Here is a 10,767-nt window from a genome sequence, read left to right as displayed (position 1 = left end):
CCGCGAGAGAAGAAGTCTAAGTGTGTTCGTCGTTATTGCTGCCATCCGGGCAGCAAGGCGCCGTACAGAGAGATTCAACGTACCCTGGAAGTATGTTTTTTTATAAAAGAGATTAGATAAATTTCTATATCTATCCGTAGGAAAAAAAAGGAAAATTTAAAAAAATCAAGGCGTTTACCAAACACACTGGTGGGAGCATCAGGTTGATGGACCACAGCATAGTGGGAAAATCCTTGTAGAGTTTGAATATATATATATGTATATATATATATGTATATATATGTGTATATATATATATATGTGTATATATATATACATAATATTTTAAATATATTAAACATATATGTTATGCCCCCTTTCAACATTTTTATTTAAAATAACTTTAAATTAAATATATTCTAAATCATATTTTTCTTCTCCCTCAAATCTTTCCAGATCCTCTTCCCATCCCTACTCACCCAACTTTAAGTTATTTCTCAAACAAACAAATCCAATACTGTAACAAAACCAAGAAAATATATAAAATGACACCCCCCCCAAAAAAAAACAAATACCAATTTGTAACTAAAGAAAAGTACACACACACAAGCTGGAGTCTGTTATAAGTTGGTCAACTACTCCTGAAAATGAGACCTCTGAAGTGATTGGCATACCCAGTGTCACTCCATTAAACAAAAGTGGTTTTCCCTCTCCCAGGAGGTATAAATGACAGTTAGGTCTTACCTTCACCCTAGTGGCTTGGTTTTCATGGATTCATGCATTCATTTTTTAAAAATACAACAAAATAAAATATAAGATAAAACAAAACCTATCACTATGAGATTGGACAAGGCAACCCAACAGAAGGAAGAAAAGCCATAAGAAGGCACAGGAATAAGAGACCCACTTGTCCACAGACAGGAATTTATAAAAACACCAAACTGAAAAGCCATACTATATAAGCAGAGGACCTGGTGCAGATCTATGTAGGCCTTGTGCATTCTGTGTCAGTCTCTGTGAGTTCCTGCAAGCTTTGCTCATATTGATTTAGTGGTCATTGTTTCCTTGGTGTCCTCCATCCCCTCTGGCTCTTGCGCTCTTTCTACCTCCTCTTTTGCAGAGTTCCCTGAGCTCTGATGGAAGGGATTTGATGGAGACATCCTATTTAGAGCTAAGTATTTCAAGGTCTCTCACTTTCATTGTAATGCCTGGCTATGGGTCCCGATATTTGTTTCCATCTGCTTCAGGAGGAAGCCTCTCTGATGATGGCTGAGCAAGGCACAAATTTATGAGTATAACATAATATTTTTAGAATAATAAATATTATTTGTATTTTATTACTACACTGTTTTCTTTTCTTTTCTTTTTAGACTAGTATTATTTAATTTTATCCTAGGTCCCTGGTCTCTCTAGTCTCTGGTTCTTGGCCACCCAAGTAGTGTGGACCACCCAAGCAGAGTTGGTTGGTTACTCCCAAAGCTTTGTGCCACCATTACCCTAGCATATCTTGTAGGCAGTACACCATTGTAGATAAAGAATTTGTTGCTGGTGTGGTGTTTATGTTTCTCTTTGGGTAGCATGAAGAGTACCTAAGCACATAGCACAAAGGGGCAAACGCTCTTTGTAGGTACAAGCTTGACATTTCCACGTTCAATGAGTTGTATAGATGTTGTCCTCAGCAGTAGGGTCTTGCTGTCAGTTTGTGGAGAGCAACCTATAGTCTTGGGTAACAGCCTAAGTTGGTTGGGGATTACAGTAAGGCCCCATTGGCCAACAGCTCAATGAGATGTAACCCAATCATGGACCTGGGAGTTTAACTTGATGACAAGAGATGGCCAGCTGAAACTGTGTGTCCCCTCTTATTTGGTTATTTCTTTTAGATCAACTTTATATGTGTACGTATTTTAGGAAGTTTCTGCACTCTTAACCTTAGGAAGGTAGAAGCCAAAGGTCTGCTAAGCTTACATTCTGAGGAGTGTATCTACTAATTATGAGAATGTTAGATCAGATACAAACACTGATGTAAATGGATAGCTGAGGCCAGGATTATGTTGGCTCGCTTACATCATTCCATCTCTCCACATTCACAGCAGTCTGCAGGATCTCTAGGGGAGATGCTGCTTCTTCAGAGAACTTTGGTACACATTTTGAAGCATTATGCTTTCTCTTGGTTAGTACAAACAATGGGGTAATAGAGAAAATAACAAGTAAGGATCTGTTTTTTACAAACCAGAAAGATGCGTGTTTCTGTTTACATGATTTTTTTTAACTTAGGGATTCTCTGTTTATTTTAGCTAGTTGGTAATTTGAGGACTTAAAAGTAGGGTGTTAGCACCCAGAAGTACTTAACGTACAAATCGGGGCAGGGGGAACATGTACTTTATTAAATGAAGCAGAATGCTAGAGAATGAAAATGTAATTCTAAACCTCTGGAGACAACAAGAATACATTATTCTAAGTCAGAAGTGAAGGTGATATGATAGAGTGCTATTTCTAACAAGGCAAAAAAGAAACAAGAGAAAAAGCACACATAACTCCCTCCTCCCATCAAGACCTGATTCTCAGACGCCATTCTTCTCTACTGTCTCAATCTGTTTTAGAAAATCTACTTTTTGAGGCCAGCAAGATGTCTCAATGGTTAAGGATACTTACAACCATGACTGATGATCTGAGTTTGATCCCTGAAACTGCTGGGTGGAAAGAAATGTGCACGCGCGCACACACACACACACACAGAGAGAGAGAGAGAAAGAGAGAGAGAGAGAGAAGGACGGAGAGAGGGAGGGAGGGAGGGAGGGAGGGAGGGAGGGAGGGAGGGAGGGAGGGAGAGAAGAAAGAGAAATCATCTATCACCCATCTGTCTGTCTATGGTGGGTTGAATAGGAATGCCCCAATAGGTTCATACATTTGAATGCTTAGTTGTTAGGGAATGGAGCTACGATGCTACTTGATAGGGATTTGGAGAAGTAGCCTTGTTGGAAGAAGTATGTCACTGATGGTGACCTTTGGGGTTTCAAATGCTCAAGCTAGGCCCAGTATCTCTCTCTGTCCTGCTGCCTGGATCTGAATATAGAACTCTCAGTTATCACATCTCCCTGGATGCTGCCGTGACACCCCCACCATGCGGATAATGGACTAAATTTCTGAAACTGTATGTAAGCCCAATTACATGCTTAAAAAAAAGAAAAAAAAAAGAGTTGCCCTAGTCATGGTATCTTTTCATAGCAATAGAACAGTGACTAAGACATTATCTATCTATACTAAAAATCAGCTCACACTAGGAACACATGAATCCTTCTTTCCTCAAGGTCACACCTGAAAGAACACTTGCCAAAAAATTGACCATAAAAAATTCAGACACAAGCTACTTTAACCAACGCAAAAACTTTGATGGTCTATTGTAGGACATGTGGGACCTACAATAAGGCATAAGACAGGCATTAAAACTGGTAAGGCTGAATGAGCTCACACCCCAAGAATCTCAGAATTGAGAAGAGCAAGAGTGGAGTCATTCCCTACCTGCCTCTACCTGCTCTGCTACATGGAACCATGACACCCTATGAGGACTATGGGCACTGGGGTCACATAACATAAACACCTGGAGTTCTTCTCCATGCTAATAAGGTATCTAGATAGCTTAGTGCCTTCAGCCAATAAGCTTCCCTTCCTGGGTATTTCCTCCCACAAAAGATATATAATCCCTTGTTCACCCCGAATAAAGTGTATGGATTGATATCCACCATCAAATAAACCAATATGAACAAGCAAGGATTGTCTCAGAGAGCTGCTTCATTAAGGCTTACCACAGGGAAGGCCTTTGACTAAAGAACCTTGCCTAAGACTCCCAAGGAAGGCTTTCCCTCCAGACCCTCTAGTACTCTCAGCCCTCGCTCCTAATCATACTGGATTTTGCTAGTCTCAGGTTCCATCTTCCTCCTCCTGCCTGGCACATAGATGTCCCAAAAGAAAAGGTAGACCACAGACCCCCATTCCTGACTCCTCTCTCAGCAGTACACCTGGTACCCAGGTACCCAGAGAGGAGACTGGGAACAACTGGGAACCCATTTCTGACTTTGCCCTCCCTCCTTCTGACAGTGTGCCAGAGGTGTCCAGGCACCCCCACCCCCACCCAGAGAGACAGACTCAGGTATGACAGTCTCAGTCTCCTTTAGGTCCTCTGAATTTCTTCAGTGCAGCTCTCTCTGGCTGACCTAAGGTGAAGACACAGCCTGCACACACGGTAGACTTTACTGAGGAAAGGCTTTAAAAATACAAAAACAAGCTGGACAGAGGTGGCATACACCTTTAGTCCCAGCACTTGAGAGGCAGAGGCAGGCTGATCTTTGAGTTCAAGGCTAACCTGCTCTTCAGAGTGAGTTCCAGATCAGCTAGATCTGCACAGAGAAACCCTGTCTTGAAAAAAAAATTAAAACAAACAAAACCAAAAACATTGGACAACCAATATGTTCACTTGTCAGGTCCCCACATATCTTTTCTGTCCCTAAAGGGGTTTACAGTGATCACTGTAGGTTACAGCCTGCCATCTTCCAACTTAGCAGCTTGAAATGAAGCTCTTTTCCCTTTACTTTTCCTTTAAAGTCATCGAAGCTAAGCACTTGATGTTGGAACAGCCCTTTCACATATCACATATTACTGAAATTCGTGGGAGGACCATAGAATTTAGAGTCCATAGATAGTATGTAGATTATATAGCACAGACATTAAATGTTGCCTGGATATAAAATAAACACCCCCAAGGCATCCTGTCTTGTTCTCCTTATCTGTTAGAGTAGAATTTGATATCAAACTGGTAAGAGGATTTTTAAAAATGCTTAAGATGCCATGTGGCTGTGAAAAAGGAGGGCACCCAGAGATCTGCCTGCTGCCATGCCCTGTGGCTCCAGCATAGGGAAACACCGGGGTCTATGAGCCATATGGCCTGCCTACAGCAGAAGCCACTGCAATCTGCAAGTGCACGGTGGGCAGATGGGAGAAAAAGAGGTGGGACAGTTTGAGCATTATAAAGATGGAACTGGAGACTGGAGGGTGAAGAGGAATGCCATGCTGTGAGTGGCCTGCAGTGCTACCTGAGGCCGTGTTAGGGTTCATGGCCATGTAGTGGCAGGATCTGTGTTGTTTTCTGTGGCTCGTATTACCACACTGAAGACCATGCAAACATCCCTGGTTTAAGCTACCAGCTGGGACTATGTTGATGTCCAAGGGCTATTCAGAGCTGACCCTATCCCTCAGTAGCTGTGGCACTCTGGAGAGCTGGCCCTTCCTCTTACCAGCTGAGAAGTAGGAGGCACTCAGGAGAACAGGCTCTATATCTCACCTTGGCAGCACAGTAGAGCTGGCCTGGTGGTAGGGGCAAGGGCCAGCTGGCCCCAGGGCATGAGAGTGAGAGAGCTGTCCCCACCACTCATTTGTTATGAGGTGGCGTGGGTGCAGAGAAGATGTCCCCTCCTTGCCACCTGAGGCATTTGGGAGAGCTGGCCCTACCCCTTGCCTGCTGCAGAATGAGGGAAAGTGAGCCCTGCACCTTGACTGGGCAGCACAGTAGAGCTGGCTCTGGTGGTATGGGTACAAATGAGCCAGGCCCCGAGGGCATGAGAGTGAGAGAGTTGACCCTGCCCTTGCCAGCTGCAGCATTGGGTGACAGTGCTGGAGAGCTCACCCTGGTGGTGCAGTTGTGGGAGAGCTGGGGGGCTGATGCACTCAGCTACTGCCCAGGCTTTGAGTGGCCCACCCTAACATCTACCTCTTCTGTGAACTGCTGGGGTGTGGAGAAGGGCTGTTCCTGCAGGTCCAAAGCTGCAGGATCTCCATGACACTGAGATTCAGGATTGATAGCGTAGCAGAAGCCAGAGGCCTCAAACCAGACCAACGTTCATTGCAGTGCATATTTGCAATTCAAGATGTGTGGACAAAGGGGTATACTGTGTGACACACTGCAGCCTCCATGATGAGATTTATTTTATGCTTTTTTAAATTTTTGATTTTTTTTTGAGGGAGAGGTTGCAAGGGCAGAGGGTAGATGTAAAGAGAGGGGGAGATGAGTGCAATTGGAGTGCATACTGAACCTCACCAAGAATCAATAAAAAGTTTAAAAAAAAATGCTTAGGTTGGTATCAGTACAAAGTGCTCAGTACTACTTTTATGAGTTAATAATAGAATTATTTAACTAATAATTTCCCTAAATGTGTCCAACAGAATTTTAATCTCATAACCCTTCCCCTTCCCCATCCTTCTATAGTTTGCTCCCTAGGAACACACCTGAAGAACAGATAGGCTGGCCAACCTTGCCTTGTCCCTTCCTGCTTGTCGTCCTCACGGTAATAGTATAGCGCAGCATCCTGACATGGGGAAGTAATGTCTATCAGAAGCCTGGTTTTGTCCTCACCTCATCACTTCAGAATAAGGTATGCCCATGATCCCAGCAACAGAGTCCACGGAGCAGAATGTCTTCATGGTCTCTCCACCATGACAGGATGTGAGACCTGAACAGATGAGATGCCATCTGCCTGGGCCACTTTTCTGAGCCTTGGAGAAGCCATGGCTCTTAGGCTGCTGTGTTTGCTGCCTATGAGTGATAATAAACCTGCTTTGTCTGACCTCTTGCATGAGTGGTCTGTCTCATTGGCTTTGTGAAAATGATAGCCTTTGCCAACAACTCCAATAAGTATCTAAAAATAACCTTCTTGGAGAAAATCTCACATGTATTTGTTTTTCAGGTTTGGAGATTGGTGGCACCTATTGTGTGGACCTATTTGACTTAATTGAAATGTCAGCTCAGCTGGTCTCCATATTTCTATGGATTACCCACTCCTGTATCCCTTTGTGGTGTGGCTTGCTAAAGCTGTACTTGATCTGTGGAGCTTGACCTCTAACTGCTTCAGCTGTTGTACCAAGGCTAAACACACACACACACACACACACACACACACACACACACTCCAACTGGTAAACCTTGGTATATGGCATCAAGTGTTCTCTGGACCCTGAATAGAGGGATCTTAGTATTTTACTGTTTTGCAGTTCATCTGGAATGGGTACAAGGGGCTGAACCACTCATGGTCTGGACCATTTATATAAAAAGCACAGAAAGGTGATCTGTAGAGACTGCAGCTAGGGAAAGAAAGCAAAGCTGAAGCCCTGGGCACTCAGAGGGACATTAAGCAGTGGGTGAAGTTTGCTGAGGTTAACCAAGTTCAAAATTCGTTGTCTCTAGTCTGAGAAAATCTACTTGCAAGGTTGTGGGGCTAGTAATGTGTTCACATTATCATTTGGTTTTGTAAAGTTAATAAAACATGTCAATTATAATAGTTTGAACATTGTCTCATTCCACCAATTTCCTCTCTAACACACTTCTTACTTTCAGGGTGAGTTGAAGTAGCCATACATATTTTGGGAACTTAAGGACCAATAAAGTTGAAAGTCCGTTTTATTGTTGCCTAGTGGACTATCTATTTGCAGATCACACTGAGATCTGCATAATAAGCTCTTTTCAGCCCTTTGCAGGTAGGAATCTCTTCTTATGCCAGCTGACAACCTGTTTTGTAATTCAAAGGTGCAGGACCAGAGATATTACCACAATGCCTTGCAGTACTCACTGGAGGAAGTTTGAAACAAGTTTGGAAGCTGTTCTACGGTAAAGTCCTCAAATCATCATCTATGTAGAAACTACAAGACAGAAATTTGGCACTATAGTCAAGGAGGAAATAAAATTGTCGTGCTTATATTTTAAAGCATAGCACATGCATCATAAGGATGAGTTTAACTTCCAGAATAGCAGAACAAGGCCTCTGGAAACCCCTTCCCCTGTGATACCAACAATAACATTGCGAATTGTCAAAATTAATTCTTTTAGAATGCTGTAAATTAACTGAAGGCTTATAGCCACCAGGGAGTATGTATTTAAAAAAAATGGTTTAATCTCTCTAAGAACAACGAAACGTGACATTTCAACTTTCAATAATCCTTTTGCCTGTCCCTAGATTACCTGGAAATCAGTAACCCAACAGCTGTGGTGGCAATGCCACCAACAGCCTAGAAGCCATTGGAGGAGCAGGGCAGAATAAGGCCCTGGGCGCAAGCCCCACCAAAGCCAGTTTTGGACTCTCTCTTTAAAAAAAAATAATAATCATTGTATTCATTTGCATTTCAAATGATATCCCCCTCCCCATCTCTCCTCTTCGCCCTCCCCTTTGCTCTATGAGTGTGCTCCTCCACCCACTCACCCACTCCTGCCTCACTGCTCCAGCATACCCCTACTCTGGGGCATCAAGCCTCCACAGGACAAAGGGCCTCCCCTCCCATTGATGTCAGATAAGGCCATCCTCTGCTACATATATGTCTGGAGCCATGGGTCTCTCCATGTATATTCTTTGGTTGGTGGTTTAGTCTCTGGGAGCTCTGGGTGGTACAGTGAGTTGATATTGTTCTTCATATGGGGTTGCAATCTCCTTCAGTTCCTTCACTGGGGTCCCCCAGCTTAGTCTGATGGTTGGCTTTATCTGCATCTGTACTGGTCAGGTGCTGGTAGAGCCTCTCTGGGAACAGCCATATCCAGCTCCTGTTGGCAAGCACTTCTTGGCATCAGCAATAGTGTGGGAAGTGGTGTCTGCAGATGCGATGGATCCCTCGGTGTGGGCGGTCTCTGGATGGCCTTTCCTTTAGTCTCTGTTCCATTTTTTTTGTCCCTGTCTTTTCTTTGGACAGGAACATTTTTGGGTTAAAATTTTTGAGTTGCGTGGGTGGCCCCATCCCTCAACTGGGGGCCATGCCTATCTACTGGTGGTGGTCTCTACAGGTTCTATCTCCCCTTTGTTGGATATTTCAGCTAAAGTCATGGGAGCCTCTCACTTCCCTGGAGTCTGGTACTTTCTAATATCTAGAAATTGGCTTTCAGTTGACCCCATTTACAGCTTGTTTTGCACAAATAACTCTGTCAGCAAGACATTTCATAAAAATAAGCTGCATTGTCTTTTGAGTTGTTGGCCAGGCCTGACTGCCAAACAGCCCATTGCTGATGCCCTCAGTCACTCCCTCTCCTCTGAGGTGTAAGGTGAGACCTTATTGCTGACAGCACCATGTATTTCAGATACATGGCACAGAGGCCCCCAAGCAGGGACTGACCTAAATGCCCCCTCCCCAAGGACTAGCATTTATGGAAACAGAAGGCATCATGAAAGCTTGCAAAAGAGGAGGAGGACACCAGCAGCCTCCGAGCTATGACATCTCTGAGCCATGTCAATGACTGACATGGCACAATAATCCTATAGGTGCAGTATAGGCACTCAGTCCTTGGTAGTAAACAACTGCTCTCTAATTGAATTGTAAGACTTGTCCAAAAACAGGGATACCACGTTTGGTACTGGATGCCTACCTAACTACTAATCCATGCTAATGAAAACATGGTTACTGGAGGAGAGTCTGAAACCACGACTTTATTAAACCAGCAAAATCCCTAACAATCTATAAGCATTTGTCCTTACCCAGAGGTAAATCTTAACCCTCATCAATGAAACTTCTCTTTGCAATAAAGGAAAACTACTACAGAAAACCACAACCAACCAATCGCAGAGTTGTGGATATGTGTCCACACACTCAGAGTTGTAATATGTATCCAGTCCCAATGGATACACCTACAAAACATTCCTGCACCTAAGCTCAGAGAACATTATATAGGAGGGGGTTGAAAACCAGACAAGCTAGAGAATCGGGGACATTTCTGTGAGATGGGATCTCCCAGTAACATTAGAAGCCCTACCTGTATAGTGTCACCCAAATATGAGCTGAGTAGGAATTACACCAATGAACATGCCCAGGGACCTTAACTCTACACAAAGAACTGCAGGCAACCTAGAAAGCTGGGGGTGGGAGAGGTGGTCCTCCCTAAAGAAGAGCATGCCAATGTTCTGTCCAGTGTCAAATGGTCAGCCCTGAAAAAATGCATACAAGTGACAATATATGGGCTCAACAGGTTATATTTAGGAATGTATATGTGTATACAAAGACATATTTGCATGCCATCAGAGAAGTAAAAAAATAAAGACATAGTAAGATACCACTTCATACTCCTCAAATAATCCTATCTTTGGAAGATTGACCACATCAGGTGTTGGTGAAGTTATGGAAGAGCTCAACATGTACACTGAAATGAGGATGTGAAACGAATATGGACCCTGGAAAAGAGACTGTCCACTGCTTAAAGCTAACTGCCTGCCTGCTACATGAACCAGCCATTCTGCTGCTTCTGATGCTTACCTCAAGGAAGTGAAGACATATGCTCTAATGAAAACAAAACACATCAAACTTTTATTTAGAATAGCCTGGAAAGCAACTCATTGTTTACCAGGTGAAGAGTTTGAGAAAAATGATATATCCATACACTGGAAGGCAGGTAGAATATTCTTAATCTGGAAATCTGAAACCCAAACAGCTGCAAAATCCAAAACTCCTTGAGCACTAACATATACCGTAAGGTCTATATTAAAAGAATATCCAACCTAGGAGCTAGAGAGGTGGCTCAGAGGTTAAAAACACCGGCTGCTCTTTCAGAAGTTCTGAGTTCGATTTCCAGCAACCACAAGGTGGCTCACAACCATCTATAACGGGATCTGATGCCCTCTTCTGGTATAAAAGTGTATATGTGTATATGCTGCATAGATTCTATCTAAGCAAATAGAACACTCATATACATAAGTAGGAGTGTCCAACCTTTTAGTTTCTCTGGCCCAAGTTGGGTGAAAAAGTATTGTCTTTTCACTTTTTTTTTTTTTTTTT

General features: G+C 43.2%; 1 long non-coding RNA gene across 1 annotated transcript in view; it reads left to right on the top strand.

Moving 5' to 3' along the window:
• LOC116097539 overlaps nt 1-6,594 on the top strand; it is an 8,294-nt gene extending 1,700 nt beyond the window's left edge. The window contains exon 2 of the long non-coding RNA XR_004121461.1: nt 6,236-6,594. This is a non-coding gene — a long non-coding RNA (uncharacterized LOC116097539). The remainder of the gene's footprint in view (nt 1-6,235) is intronic.
• The last annotated feature ends 4,173 nt before the right edge of the window (nt 6,595-10,767 follow it).

Source organism: Mastomys coucha, unplaced genomic scaffold (genome assembly GCF_008632895.1).
Source record: "Mastomys coucha isolate ucsf_1 unplaced genomic scaffold, UCSF_Mcou_1 pScaffold19, whole genome shotgun sequence".
Taxonomy (NCBI): domain Eukaryota; kingdom Metazoa; phylum Chordata; class Mammalia; order Rodentia; family Muridae; genus Mastomys; species Mastomys coucha.
Note: the sequence above shows the minus strand (reverse complement) of the source record. Positions and strands in the feature narration are given on the sequence as shown.